Here is a 16,407-nt window from a genome sequence, read left to right on the forward strand (position 1 = left end):
TTCAACAAAGGTGCCATGAATATACAATGAGGAAAGGGTGGTGGTGTCTTCAACAAATGGTTCTGGGAAAAATGGATATCCACATGCAAAGAGAATGAAATTGGATCCTTATTTAACATCATACAGAAAATCAACTCAAAATTGATTAAAGACTTCAAGGTAACTCTGAAACTGTAAAACTCCTAAAAGAAACCTTCATGACATTGGTCTTAGCAATGATTTCATAGATATGAAGCTAAAAGCACAGGCAACAAAAGCAAAATAAACAAGAGCGACTACATCAAACTAAAAAGCTTCTTACACAGCAAAGGCAACAATCAATCGAGAGAAAAGACAACCTGTGAAATGGGAGAAAAATTTGCAACCTATATATATAAAGGGTTAATTTCCAAAATATGTAGGGAACTCCTACAACTCAATAGCAAAAAGCAAATAACCCAATTTAAAAATGGGCAAAGGACTTTTGAATAGACATTTCTCAAAAGAAGACATACACACATCTTAGGATTAATCTTATGCTATACCAACTGGTATAGGATAAGATGCTCAACACCACTAATCATCAGAGATATGCAAATAAAAACCCCAATGAGATATTACTTCATACTTCTTAGGACAGTTATATATTAAAAAAAAAAAAAAAGATAACAAGTGTTAGCAAGGTCATGGAGAAACTGGAACCCTTGTACACTATTGGTGGGAATGTGAAATAATGCAGCTGCTATGAAAACAGTATGAAGCTTTTTTTTTTTTTTTTAATAGAACTACCATATAATCCAGCAATACTGTTTCTGGGTATTTAACCAAGAATGTTGAAGTCATCTCCAAGACATATTTGCACACCTATGTTCACTGCAGCATTATTCACAGGAGTCAAATATGGAAAGCAACCTGAATGACCATCAATACATGAATGGATAAAGAAAATATGATATATGTGTACATATAAATGATATTCCATACATTCAACCTTAAAAAAAAAAGAGGAAATCCTACCATTTGCAACAACGTGGATGGACCTGGAAATCATTATGCTAAATAAAATAAGTCAGTCACAGGAGGATGAGTACTGCATGACTCCACACATATTGGTTATCTAAAATAGTTAAACTCATAGGAGCAGAAAATAGAATTGTAGTTGTCAGGGGATAGGTGAAGGGGGAAACAGGAAGTTGTTCAATGGGTATAAAGATACAAGTTATACAAAGATGAACAAGTCCTAGAGATCTGCTGTACAACACAATGCCTGTAGTTAACAAAACAGTATCGTGCACTTAAAAATTGGTTCAAAAAGATAGATCTCATGTAACGTGTTCTTAACACACACACACACACACACACACATGACACAAAGAACCTTTTGGAGGTGATGGATTGCTTATTACCTTGACTGTGGTGATGGTATCACAGGTGTATATGTATATCCAAACTCATCAAATTGTATACAATATGTGTTGTTTTCTGTGTATCAACACCACCTCAATAAAGCTGTAAAAAAAAACAATCAACGGGTATGAATAGAAAGAAGATTCTTGTATTACATTATTCTAGGAATTTCTGAGGAACCATATACTTGCTGGAGCCTTTATTTATTTATTTTTTTTGCTGGAGCCTTTTGAATCACTTGGTTGAGCTGGTTTTCACAGTAACTTTGTGAAGAGGGTTGCTAACATCTGTACATAGAAGAAAGGAAAGGGACCTAGCAATTCATTTATGATTCCACTTATGTGAGGTATCTAAAATAGTCAAACCCATAGAAGCAGAGAGTAGAATAGTGCTTGCCAGTGTCTGTGGGGAGGGAAAAAATGGGAATGACTGTTAAACAAGTATAAAGTTCCAGTTATACATAATGAGTAAGTTCTAGAGTTCGGTTGTACAACACCGTACCTACAGTTAACCATATTGTATTGTACACTTATAAATGTGCTAATAGGGCACATCTCATGTTAAGTGTCCTTTCATTCTAAAATGAAATAAAATAAAATAACATAAAATAAAATAATATAAAAAGTAAAAATAGATGTCACTCAGTTTTTAACATTTTAGGTGGCATAATGGCATTGTGATTACATTTGAAAAAAGAATCCCTGTATTTGGAGAGTAATGTGTAGGTATTTGTAAGCTAAATGATATGGTATATGAGATTTGCTGCAAATTAATCTGGGAGAGGATAGAAGGGCAGGATAGGGAGAAGACTAGATTGACTAGACTGTAACTGCTAAAGCTGTGTGCATATGAATCTTTGTGATTCCCTTATCTCTGTTTTATGTATATATGTATATATAAGTACATTTAATATTTTTATACATTATTATATATTTTCTATATTATGTATTACATATAATGATGTATATACAAACATATATAAAAGTTTCCATTACAAAGTTTTTTGTTGTTGTTGTTGACTATGTATTCATCTCAAAAACTTGGACTTAGAACTTGACAGAGCATATCCTCTTCCCACCTCCAATCCCTGCAGTTGAAAAAAAAAAAAAAAAAAAAAAAAGGAGGAGGGAAATAACAAAGGTTAGAGCAAAAGATAAGCAAAACCAAATGCTGGTTCTTTGAAAATATTAATAAAACAAACATGCCCATAGTAAGTTTAAGCAAGAGAAAGGGGGCATAGATGCATATACATAAAATTTAATATTGGAAAAGGAAAATAACTAACTAGATAGCAGATATTTAAAAACAATAAAAACTATTATGAACAACTAATATACTAGTAAATCTGAAAACATTGATAAAATGGAAACATTCCTAGAAACATATAAAATACAAAAAATGAAAGAGAACTTCAACAGGGCGGTAAGTATTAAAGGAATTAAAATGGTAATCAAATACTGTTCCTCCCCCCAAAATCCAGGCTGTCTTGGCTTTACAAGAGAATTCTACCAAATTTTCAAGTAATAATTATTTACTGTCTTATATAAATTATTTTAGAAAAATAGAAAAAAATCCCTAGCTTTTTATTACGCCAGGTTAATCTTGATTCCAATGTCAGATAAAGACACTTCAAGAAAATTATAGATCCATTTCACTTATATATGTAGATAAAATGATTCCAAAATATATTGGCTTAATTAAATCTAAAAGTGCTTTCAAAAAATAAAAATATTGAGCTGAAGAGGATTTTCCCAAGGAATATCAGAATGATTCACCTCAAAAATATTATAGTAAATTTTCATGTCAAAAGACTAAAGGAGAAAAATAATGATTATCTCAGTTGATGCCCCCCAAAAATTGATCATATTTAACATGTGTTTATAATTTTACTTCTAAAAAGATCAAGCTATAAAGAAAAGACAATCTTCTTCTTTTATAAGTAATGAATAATAAATACTATTATATAAGATCATCTTTAGTGCATGTTTACTATGTCAAACACTATGCAATGGGCTTTATAAATCTCATTAAATCCTTACAGAATTACTATGGATACTAAGGAGTACACTTAGAGAGATTAATTTATTTGCCTTAGATTGTAAAGCTAGAAGGTGGCAAAGGATAGTTGCAGAACCAGGGCTGTTCAATGACAAAGCCAGATGATGTTTCCACACTCCACACTGATTCTTGTACGAGAATCGAGCCAACTTGATTGATTTCCATCAAGACCTGCAGGTAGCTACTCTGTAGTGAAATCATTTTGCCCTGACTAGTCAGTCCTCATGATTATCTTCAATCTTTGTGTCTATATTTTGTCTTGGAAAAATTATAAACAGCCCCAAGATGCAAATAAGCCTCATCCAACAAAGACTTTAAAACACAACAGAGCAGGATCCTGCATCGCTGTGGCTACCCTTGATGACCTCGCAGATACCCCTCAGCGATGGCCAGCAAGGGCTTGCAAGGCCCTGAAGCAACAAGTGGAAGGGGTGGCCAGGATGCAGTGACTGCAGCCAGAGCAGCAGGTAGCAAGTGCTGGATCAGGCCACAGAGGCAGGGTAGAAAGCCATGGACCAGGTGGCCAAATCTACCCAGGAAACCATCTACAGGACTGCTAACCAGACCTCTGAGGCTTTCTCAGGTTTGGGGAAAAAATAGTCCTCCTGAAATGACAGAAGGGGTCCATAGGTGACTCCTCTCCAGTGCCCTGAACTCTGGTCAGCAGTTGTTCCATTGGACTAATAACTCATTAAAGCACATGTTCCTAAAATAAAATAAACATTTTTAAAAAGGCAACAGAGAATCTGATCCCAGTGGGCCTGAGTGTGGTAAAGCAGATCTGGATTCTGGAGAAACATCCACAAATCCAGTGTGACCACCAGCATGCTGAGATGTAATACAGAAAGAGTGAGAGGACGATGAACATACTGCTCGTAAACAATCATAACATTCACTGCAATTCCCAGAACAGCAACTTGTGTTGATCACCACTTAACAATTATTATGAACTTAAACCTCTACCTACAGCAGAAGAGTAGGGGATATGTTTTTCTTGACTGATGTTAAATGGGGGCAGATGGCAGCCAACGTCAGAACATTCTATAAAAGAGAGCCAGGAACTATTGTTGTATATAATCTTCCCAGGTCGGCCTGCTAAAACTGTCAGAGGTGGTCTAGGGAGCTAGAGAGAGAAAATGCTGGGAATGAGGACACATGGAAAATTGGTCTTGGGACACTGACCTTTGATTTGCCCTCTGAGTGAGCACTTGGGAATATGCTGGGGTTGTTACTAGTTGCATTTTGTTGGAAAGTAGCTGGGAATCTACAGAATAGTCAAGAGAAGCAGGATTCTAAAAACAAACAAAAACTGAGAGAAAGGCAGAGGGACTGGACAAGATTTTTGTCCCCAGTGATGGTATTGTTGGCAACACTTGGGGGGCGGGGGGAAGGGGAGGGGCTGAAGACCAGTGACAATTGTTCCTCTGGTTCTAACTGTTGCTCTCTCCTGCTCTAAGTAGCATGTGCATGTTCTTAGTTATATCCTTTGCCTACATGACCTGTTTTATCTACCAACATTTATCAGCCTCTTTCCATTAATCATAATCACAATCCCATTATGACAAGATAGGAAGAGATGGCTCACACAACTTTACTAGATTTTAACAAACAGTACTCACAAATATTTAGCTTCTAGCATTGCTGACTTATCTATAATGCTACCTTACCGAACATTAAGTGTATATAAGAATAACTACGATATAAAGAAGGGATTTTGGACCACTTATCGACCACCATCTGTCTAGACAATTCATGTTATTTCTCACCCTTAAAGCAAAGTGTTCTGTAGAGAACAAAACTTTTACCATGCATGTGATTAAAAGATTACAGTTTTCAGATATATTTTCATTTCTAGGTATAACCATGAGACTGTGTTCTGACCAATGATATATATACCAAAGTGTTGTATAAACCTTCTGGGAAGGCTCCTTAAAAGGGAGGAGTCATGCCATTCTTTGCTTCCTCCACTTTATTAATGAATATGATGGCTGAGACTTCAGCATCCATCACGGATCATGAAGACGAGAATCCCATCTTAGAATGGAGGCTCACAGAGCTGCTCCATATCCACATCATGAGAACTCTAGTCCATACCTCTTATCTTCTCTTGTGAGATAAATATTTTTTTAAAATATAATTTAGCTAGCATTGATTTTTGGGTTTTCATTATATGCAGCTGAATCTGATCCTAATCAGTGTAAGAACGTAACTAACATTCCAAGTTCACACATCTAATAAGCCGAGACTCAAACTTGCTCCAAACCCAGATCTACATGATGCCAAAGTCCAAGAGCTCTAGAAAAATAACCCAGTGAAGAAACGTGTTTTAGACTGGGTTCTCCAGGAAACAGACTCTGAGTTGAAAGCTGGAGATTTGCATGGAAAAAATTTATTGGGGAATTCACTCAGGAACTACATCCATGAGGACTAGACAGAAGGAGAAGTTGAACTGTGATTTATTTGCAAGAGGCCTCAGTTCATCCTTGGGGAGTTTCAACGCAGGGATAGCCCTTCAGAGATGTCTCAAATTGAGGAAAGGAGGCAGGGTCTTTGAACTCCCCACCTCAAACAGTCATTGGATGCCAGTAGTCTCCAGATAAGGACCACGATCTTGGGTGACGTAGCTTCTGAAAAGGGGCTCAGCTGTGACTCATCACTGTGAACTAACACTCCCAACTGTAGGGATGAATGCCTTAGTTCTTTGGGAGTTTCTCAGTATCAGCAGAGCCCCCACTGTGATGTGTTTATTATTAAGGAGATATCAAAAGAATTTAAAATCTGTTTCACATATGATCAGACAACCTCTGTTCAGTTATCCATTCAATTCAATGTGGCACATACTTCAGTACCTAATATGTAAAAAATGCTATGCCTAGAGCCATAAAAAATGTGAAAATTACATACATTTTGTATCAAGAGCTCAAGATGGAGATGATAATGATGCAACTATCATGCAAGGTTGAAAATGACATTTGTAATAAGAGGAATAAACATATGTCCTGGGTATTCAGAAGTGGGAAGTTATTTCCATCTGGGGAATTAGAAAAAATTTCATGAAACTATCAGCACTTGAGTTAGACCTTGAAAGTGAGTAAGATTTGGATACATAAAGATAAGAGTGGATTAAGAGGGGTAGCTCAAGGTGAGGAAATAAAGGAATAATCATGAGTAAGAAGAAACAAGTTTTATTTGGTTGAAGTATAAAAGTAATGAAGCAAAGTAGTAAAACTCTCATGACAAAGGGAGTTTGAACAGTATTTTGCTGAGAATGGCAAACTCCTGGAATGAATTCCATAAGCAATAGTAACCTACTAAAGTACTTTGAGCTAGAGTATGATACACCAAAAGCTTTATTTCTGGAAGATTAATATGGATTAGAAGAAAGACTCAACCTCCCAAATCACAGTCATTCGCTTTAATGAGAAAGAAATATCACAAACTTTGTTAGGCAATTACTTTCTACTTTGTACCAAATAAGCATCAGCATGCTTTTTCATGAATCAATCCCCTTTCTTCCCATTGTGTCAATATTTCAGTCCTGGATTTTAATCTTCCGTCAAATAGACATTGTCTTTGATCAAAATGCTTCTCCCAATAATTAGTCTGATCATACACGATGCGTAAAACCACTAGCAAAAGCTCAGGGGTCTGTCACTCACTCCAGTCCAAGATCTAATAAGGGTCAAGGACAAAATGGAGACCTCGGGGACATATGGTGGGAACTAAATTAGCATCACCTGGGGTCAGAGAGCTAGGAGAGGAGTGGATGAGGAAGAAAGGGACCATGGTGCCCCCAAACTTCCGAGAGAAAAATATTAGAGATATGCTAAAAAAAGAAATCAACCTTATTGATAAGTATGTCACCACTCTTTTCTTTATGTAATAGGGAAAAAATAGACCAGAACAAAACAAAGGACTCTCTAGCCTAACTCAGTGATGATGACACTTCCATCTCTATGTGTAGTGGTCTAAAGGGCAGGCTCTGGAGTCAGATCATGGCTCCAACATTTACAACCTGCATTACTTGTCCAAATTACTGGACAGCTCTGTGCCTTATTTTTCATTTGCAGAAAGGGGGTCACTAATTTTATCTTCCCGAAGATTTTGTAAAGATAAAATGAGTTAATATACGTAAGGCCCATAAAACAGTGCCTGACACAAAGTAAACACCCAATAAATGTTCATCATCGTCACCATCATCTTGTTAATTCATGTCACCTACTCACACAAATTGTTGTTGTATAGACAGATTTGCATAGCTTCACATCACTTGGTATCATGCATTTCTTACTATCATTCAGTTATTCAATACCAATGTCTTAGTCAACTGTTTTTCTTTCTTAATAATCCATATTACTTTTAAACAATACACTAATGAGACTACCTCGTTTTTAACCCTGAAAATCCCTCATTAATTGTACTTTTCTAGTAGCATCATTCCATCGGATGCTGCCCCTCTCCACTTTCACCTCCCTTTGTTCACACTTTGCTCAGAATAAATGGAACAGATTAGGCAGAAGTCATCAAAACCCCTGCGTCCCTAAAGAGCTGTGTTAGTACACAGTGATCGATCACTTATGAACACACTGACAGCACTCCGGCCAACACAACCCCTCCCTCCAAACATGGTTCACTCACACCAGATCCGTGTCACCATAATGGGGATGGAGTTGGGATGAAGAAGAAAGGAAGGTTAGTGTGGTCTTCATCTATACGGATTCTTATTTTCACTTGCTTCCACCTCAAATTATGGCTGTGCAGAGGGCCAAGCAAGACCAAAAAGGCGCCTATATTTAAGGCTGAATACTCCTGTGACTAAGAAGCAAGAGAAGCACATTATGCTCACAAGTTGTCCAGAAATCTCCATTTCAGTCTGGAGATCCACTTAGTGGTATAGGAAAAGGGCTCTCACCCTCCTCCATCACCAAGGCCAGAACTAACACATTCCCTCCTCTAGACCACCTTCCAGGTACATGGGAACTCAAAATTTTCTTTCCCAAGTGGCCAAAAACTCCTTCCAGGGTCTGCTCAGGTCGCTTCACTAGGTCTGTGCAGGATAGACAGAACTTGGATCCACCGTGTGAATGCATGACACAGCCAAGGGTATGAAAGAATGGAGAAGGCCACAGACATTGGCCAGGGGCTAGTTCCCTCTTGCAGCCACATTCCAGCATACAACCCAAGAATTCTCTTTTTCTTTTTTTGTATACATGAGAGTTAAATCGGCTTTAATATATATAGAATATAATATATATATAGAATATATATAATATATGTGTGTGTGTATACACAAAAATGTTATCAAAAAGGTACTTAAAATTTAAGCCCTAAACCAATTTAGCCTAGATTTTAATTGCACACATTCATTTTTTTAAAAAGACTTTTATTAAAAATAGAGCTAACACATCATATTATGTTACTTTCAGGGGAACACCATAGTTATTCAACATTATATACCTAAAGAAGTGATCACCATGATAAGTCCAGCAACCATCTGACACCACACCATACTATCACAATATCAGTGACTATATTCCCTATGCTTTACTTTACCTCCCCATGACTATTTGTAACTACCAATTTGTACTTCTTAATCCCTACACCTTATTCACCCTGCCTCTGAACCCCCGCCCATCTATCACCCCAATAAATCTAGTACTTACCTGACACCATACACAGGTATTATAATATTGATTTTATTCCTTATGCTATACCCTACATCCCCACGACTACTTTGTAACAACAAATTTGTACTTCTTAATCCCTTCCCATTTTTTACTCACCTCCCAACCCCATCCCATTTGGCAACGATCAAAATGTTCTCTGCATCTATGAGTTTGTTTCTGTTTTATCTGTTTGTTTATTCTACTCTTTATATTCCACATATAAGTGAAATCACATTGCATCTGTCTTTCTCTGCCTGACATACTCCACTCAGCACAACACCCTCCAGGTGCATCCATGGAGATGCAAATGCAAGAACCCATTCCCTTCCATGGCTGAGCAATATTCCATAGTATATATGTACCACCTCTTTATCCATTCCTCCGTTGGCAGACACCTAGGCTGCCTCCACATCTTGGCCATTCTAAACAATGCTGCAGTGAACATAAGCATTTTAAGTTTCATTTTTAAGAATTTTTAGTTTCTTAAGATAAATATCCAGAAGTGAGATTACTGGGTCCTTGTTTGTCTCTTGTTATAGCCTTTGTATCAAAATATATGTATTGCTGCCCCAGCTATTTTTTTTTTTTTTTTAGATTTGTCATTTGTGAATTTCTTTTTCATATTTTTATTCCTATTTATTTTTATTTTTAAAGGAGGGCACAGCTCACAGTGGCCCATGCGGGGATTGAACCTGCAATCTTGGTGTTATTAGCATCATGCTCTAACCAACTGAGCTAACCGGCCACCCCTTTTATTATTTTTATTTCCATTTTCGTGAAATATCTTTTCCCATCTGTGTGTGTCTTTTGATCTGACGTGAGTCTCTTGTAGGCAGTATATGTAAGGATCTTGTTTTTTTATCTATTCAACTACCCTATGTCTTTTGACTGGAATATTTAATCCATTTTCATTGAAAGTAATTGTGGATTACTTTCAAGAAATTATTGCCATTTTATTATTAATATTTCTTTCTTTCTTTTTCTTTTTAAAGAAGTCTGTCCAAAATTCCTTGTGTAATGCTGTTTTGGTGGTGATGAAGTCCTTTAGTTTTTTGTTGTCTGGGAAGATCTTTTCTGTTCTTCGATTCTAAATGACAGCCTTGCTGGTAGAGTACTCTTGGTTGTAGGCCTTTCTTTTCATCACTTTGAATATTTCATGCCAATCCCTTCTGGCCTGCAAAGTTTCTGTTGAGAAATCAACTGACAATCTTATGGGAGCTCCCTTAAAAATAACTAGTTGTCTTTCTTTTGCTGCTTTTAAGATTCTCCCTGTTTTTAACTTTTGCCATTTTAGTTATGTGTCTTAGTGTGGGTCTGTTTGGGTTCATCTTGTTTGGAAATCTCTGCACTTCCTGGGCTTGTATGTCTATTTACTTTGCCAGGCAGGGAAAGTTTTCAGTCATTATGTCTTCAAACAGCTTTTAAATCCCTTGCTCTCTCTCCCTCTTTCTGGTACCCATATGATGCAAATGTTGTTATGCATGAGTTCTCCAGAGGTCTCTTAAACTAGCCTCATTTTATTTTTATTTTTGCTGTTCCAAATGGGTGTTTTCTGTTACCATGTCTTCCAAATCACTGATCCGATCTTTGGCTTCATCTAGTCTGCTTGTGGTCCTTTCTAGCACATTCTTCATTACAATTACTGTATTCTCCCCTTCTGACTGGTTCTTTTTTATGATTTCTATGTGCTTTTTTATGCTTGCTATCTCTTTGTTGAAGTTCTCACTCTGTTCCTTGAGCATACTTACAACCAGTGTTTTGAACTCTGTCTCTGGTAGGTTGTCTGCCTCCATTTTGTTTAGTTCTTTTTCTGGAGTTTTCTCCTGTTCTGTCATTTGGGATGCATTTTTTTGTTTCCTCATTTTGGCTGCCTCTCTGTGTTTGTTTCTATGTAGTAGGCAGATCTGCTATGTCTCTTGGCTTTGGCATGGTGGTCTTATATAGTAGGTGCCATGCCGGGCCCACTGGCACAGTGTTCCTGTTCACCTGCACTAGGTGTTCCAGGAATGTCCTTTGTGTGGGTTGTGTGTGGCCTCCTGTTGTAATTGAGCCTTGATTGCAACTGGAATGTCAATTGGTGGGATTAACCCTCAGGCTTACTGGCTATGGGATTTGACCATGTCCACAGCTTATGGGCTGCTGTGGAGGAGTCTTACCCCACTGAGCAAGATTAGTCCCCGAGGGCTCTGGAGCTTGTTGAGACTGCCCTTTGTGTTTGCTGTTTGTGGGGCTAATTGGTAGATGCTCCATTGCGGTCGGAAGCCAAATTCCCAAGTATGTTGATTCTGGGGCCTCTTGGGAGGGGCTCCCGTGCAGGCCCAGGTCACCCACTGCCTGTGGCCAGCTGAGGACTACCTGGTAGAAGCTACAAAGTGATCAGCAGTTGGTCTTTGCCTATGCTACACTTGCAGGCACATGGGGGAGGCACATTGTGAACTGAGGACAGTTTCCCCCAATACTGGGACTGGGGTAGCTCTGCAAAAAGCTAGGACACCCAGAGGCCTGCTGTACCTGCTGGCTCCTGTAAGGTTCAGCTGCTGATAAAGCCTTATGTGGTATGTGAGTTGGGTTACACAGGGTCTCAGGGAGTCACCACAATGGGATGAGTTGTGGTCACCAGATTAATATAGATCTTGGTTTGGTGTAAGTGCTGAGCCTGGAGCTACTGAGCAAAAGTGTCAATGCACACCAAGGCCAGTCACTGCCCACCTGGGGACCCACAGGCTCCAACAGACTTCCAAAAAAGAGTGTAATGCAGACGGGGCTGGTTGCTCGTGAGAAAGTGCCTGCAGCATTGGCCAAGTTCAGTAGGATGGGGTCCCAGGGAGTCAGCAGGGTGGAGGGAGTGGAGCTTATCAGGCCAATTCAGAGTCAGACTTGTCAGTGGGCGTGGAGAGAGGGCTCAACACAGGAAAGATGACGCCTGCCTGCTGGCTGCACGGGAGGATAACCCATACAGGAAAAATGGCGACTGTCCCTCCAGTACCCCCGCCCCCCCGAAGCCACACAACTCAGTCTCTCTTCATATGTTTCTGATACTCCCACGTCACTCTCCCTCCACCAGAGCCCAGGGTGATTGCTGTGAGCAAATGAGTCTGTGTGTAGGCCCTTTAAGACAACATTTGGGTTTCCCAGAGCCTTCCATTCTACCCAAAAGGTCAGAATCTCCACTGTTTTTTACAGCCAGATGTTGTGGGGGCTCCTCTTCCCAGCACCAGTACTCTGGGCTGGGGATCCTGGTGTAGAGCTGGGGTCTCTCACTCCTCCAGGGGGATTCTCTGTGGTCAAGAAATCCCTCCCGATTCTCAAATAGCACACACAGGTTTGGGGCCAGCCCATTTAGCTTCTCCACCCCTCCTACCAGACTTGATGTGGCTTCTTCTTTATATTTCTTTATATCCTTAGTTATAAAACTCCTAAGAATTCTCAATTCAAATGTGGCCTTCCAGAGATTGTGAAGACAGGAACACAGTAGGAGAACAGAACTTATTGTTTTAAACTTTGTTAGTTTGGTTAATAACTTTTTAAAAATTTACATATGTGGGTCCCCATTTGTACTCTTTTGCCACATCATGCACATGATAGCATGAGCATTTCCCTGGAATATCACCTATCTCGATTCCTTAAGAACCAAGTGATGACCTAAAAAGTCAGTGGCCTAAAAGGATTTGGGTCATGGATTAGGACAGGTTTATCCCAAGAAACAGTACTGAGACCAGTAGGGATAAGCACACTAAAATATCCACATGATTGGATAAAATACCCTTGTAATTAAGTGCCAGTAAAGTGAAACTGCAACTATTTGTTGAATGAAAAATGAAGGAATGAGTGAACTTGAACTTTCCCAAAGGCTCAGACAATTTGCGAAACTTGAACATGGCCTTCCTTTGGGTAACAGCATTTTTGCTAATATGTGCAGGTGCCTGGTGCATGAAAAGCAATGAAGCTGATGAACAATAGCAATTGCTATGAAATTTGCATAAAATACATATACAAAGAACTATTTTCTGCTTTTTAACAACACATTGAGGTACCCACATGTGTAAACCAGGAATGCTACACTTGGAAGTAAGTGCCTCTTATGTTCAGCACTTTGATTACATATTCAAATAAATGTACACAGTTTCACTTGAATGTGTAATCCTACGTAAATGGGAACATTCGAACAAACTCATTTGGTCCATTTATGTAGATCTCTGATGGCTCATTCTAGAAAAATGCATGCACTGTGCACATTTTTCTTTCTAAACCACTAACTGGAAGAAAAATAATTTAAAACATTTTGTTAAAATAGCATTAAGGATGGTGGGTTGTTTTTCTTTCTTTCTGGTGCTGTTATATCAAACAGCAATACATAGACATATATGATGTTTCTTTGCCTCCCCTGCTGCTTCAACTATTATGGATTACAGAATTGGATGGGGGAAGATGGAAAGTAGACCTTTATCATTAAATAAACGTTTAGCAGGTCATGGGGGGAAGAACCAGAAAATTAGACAAATGCTTTTTTTGTTGGGTATACGGGCTTTTCTAAAACGGATGATGGTGTGCCAGAGCCACTGATATGGGGAGTGATATGGCGCTGAGTTTCCAGGTTAACCTGAGCAGCGTGTAAAAGATAAAGGGGAAGAGAGTGACTGGAAGGGAGGGCATCTGTCCTGTGATAGTTTCAGTGAGAGTAAAAAGGGTATGGAGTGGGGTTACGGCAAAGGCAAAGGGACATGGGGACGTGGTCCATGGGTACTAAGTATAAAAGAAGGAACAAGATAGGAAATCAAATGGGTATTATTGCTCACCATCTCTCCTGAACCACAGACCCTCATTTCAACATTCTAGCAGATTTAACACCCACAGTTGTCTTTCACAAACTCAAAATCCTTATGACCCACCCTGAACTTACTGTCTTTTCTACTTGGTTCTTCTACAGTTTATGGCCATGTTAAAATCTCCCCTTCCTAGCAAACATTCTTTAATACTGCTTCTCTGGTAAACTCCGGGTCTTTCTTTATTTGCTCTTTCTGCATTTGCTCAAGGACCAAATAGCAAAATGACCTTTGATGGGAAGAGTGAAAAAATTATAAACATCTCCCTGCCTGCCTTGTGGGCTTTTCTCTTTTCTCTCTGGCCCTTTTTCAGATAGTAGGTGATTATTTGGGAGGAGCTTTTACCCTGTAGTTTGAGAGGAGCCAGGGTGAGCCCTGGGGACCACCTTCAGCCAGTTTAAGCCCTACCTACCTCATTAGAATGAAAAAGAAAATAGGAATTCAAGCCAAGCCCTCCTCAGAAACAAAGTGTGCATTTGGTTGAAGCAGCAGTTAGTCTTATCTCTAAGTAAAGGCAGGCTGACAAAGGCACAGCCACTCGTAACATCTGGCACAGCTGGAAAGAGACAACCGCAACAGCTGGCAAAGCTCGTCTATCCATGCCTCTAAATGAAATCTAGCTTCCATTCCCATTATTTTATTAAAAGAGCTCTGGAAAAATGGCCTTCTCATCTTTAGTTCCTGTGGACTCTCTTACCTTCTGCTGCCTGGCTCTCAGCAGTGGCTCTGGGCACTCTGGCTTCTTTGCCCTCTGGTCGGTGTCTGGCTCACCTCCATACTCTCTGGCTGTTCCTGTGCAGCCCATACCTCAAGCTCTCTCTCTTCCCCAGCCTGTCCCAACTGATCTGCCCTTGTCCCTCTTCTCTTGTGGGTATTTTCTCCATTGAAAATATCAACTCATCATACGGCTTCAACATTCACATTCACGCAGAAGACTCCTAAGTCTCTACCTCTAGTTCTGGAATCTCATATAAGCTCTAGCCTTGTATTTTCAACTGTCTTTCAGGAATCACCTGATGTTTTGCTGGCTTCTCCAAGTGAGCGCATCCTAATTGAAACTCGCCAGCCTCCCTCCCAAACCCGCTTTCTCCTAAATTTCCCTACAGTACAATGCTTCCAGACACTCATGCTCAAGGTCTAATTATTATTCATTCACTAGAAAAAAAGAAACCAAAAAACAAAACAAATAAAAAAACCTAACTGAGCATCTGTTATACACCAGGCACTGAGAAGTGTGACAGCTGCTAGATACACATTCTTGCCAGTCACCTTTAATTCCCTTTTCCTTTATTATCCAATTCATTGCTATGTTATAACAACTCTATCTTCATAATATCATTCAAATCCATCCTATTCTATGTATTCCAGCTTCCACTACTCAAACTCAGACCTTTATGATTTCTTAGATGCATCATTGTTACGACTTCTTTTTTATTAAATTACAATTGACATTCAATATTATTTTATATTAATTTCAGGTGTACAACATAGTAATTAGACATTTATATAATTTACAAAGTGCTCCCCCCAATCAGTCTAGTACCCATCTAGCACTATACATAGTTATTGCAATATTACTGAATATATTATGTTGTACTTCACATCCCTATGACTATTTTGTAACTACCAATTTGTCCTTCCTAATCCCTTCACCTTTCTCACCCATCCTCCCAACCCCCTCCCATCTGGCAACCATCAGTTTGTTCTCTGTATCTATGATCTGTTTCTGTTTTGTTTGTTCATTTATTTTGTCCTTTAGAGTCCACATATAAGTGAGATCATATGGTATTTGTCTTTCTCTGACTTATTTCACTTAGCATAATACCCTCTAGGTTTGTCCATATTGCCTCAAACAGTAAGATTTCATTTCTTATGGCTGAGTAATATTCCATTGTAAATATGGACTGTAATTTCTTTATCCAGTCATCTATTGATGGACACCCAGGTTGCCTCCATACCTTGGCTGTTTTTAAATAGCACTGCAGTGGCTACGGCCTCTTAATGAACTGTTTGTCTCCCTCCTTTCTAACTCATTTTATAATCATTCACCAAGTTAACCTTTCAAAGCAGTTGCCACTGATCACAATCCAACAAAGAGAGGTAGAAAGATAGCCCCATCTCAACTAGCTGTGTGATCCGAAGCGACTCACATTTTTGAGCCTCTCCCTTCCTTTATAAAATGATACCTCCCTCACTGGGGATGTGAGCAGGGTTAATGAGAATGATAACATTGTTCCAAGCACTTTATCCGTATTACTTCACTAAATTCTTACATTACGAAGCATGCATTATTATTATCTTCCTTTCATAAATAAGGAAATGGAAGCACAAAGAGAAAGTAACTCACCCAGTCATAATCCAAGCAAAGCCAGGATGGGCGCCCAGGCCATCTGACTCTAGAGTACAGGTTCTTACCTGACACATACTGTGTTTCCCAAAAAATAAGACCAAAAATAAGACCAAAAAAAACCGGA

General features: G+C 38.9%; 1 protein-coding gene across 1 annotated transcript in view; it reads right to left on the reverse strand.

Annotated features, from left to right (window-relative positions):
* Positions 1-2,454: 2,454 nt before the first annotated feature.
* Positions 2,455-16,407, reverse strand: part of AASDHPPT (aminoadipate-semialdehyde dehydrogenase-phosphopantetheinyl transferase) — a 61,920-nt gene continuing 47,967 nt past the window's right edge. The window contains exon 8 of the mRNA XM_088791477.1: positions 2,455-2,473. The gene's annotated coding sequence lies outside the window, so the exon portion shown is untranslated. The remainder of the gene's footprint in view (positions 2,474-16,407) is intronic.

Source organism: Rhinolophus sinicus, chromosome 14 (assembly GCF_057876585.1).
Source record: "Rhinolophus sinicus isolate RSI-liver-muscle chromosome 14, RSI-T2T, whole genome shotgun sequence".
Lineage (NCBI taxonomy): Eukaryota > Metazoa > Chordata > Mammalia > Chiroptera > Rhinolophidae > Rhinolophus > Rhinolophus sinicus.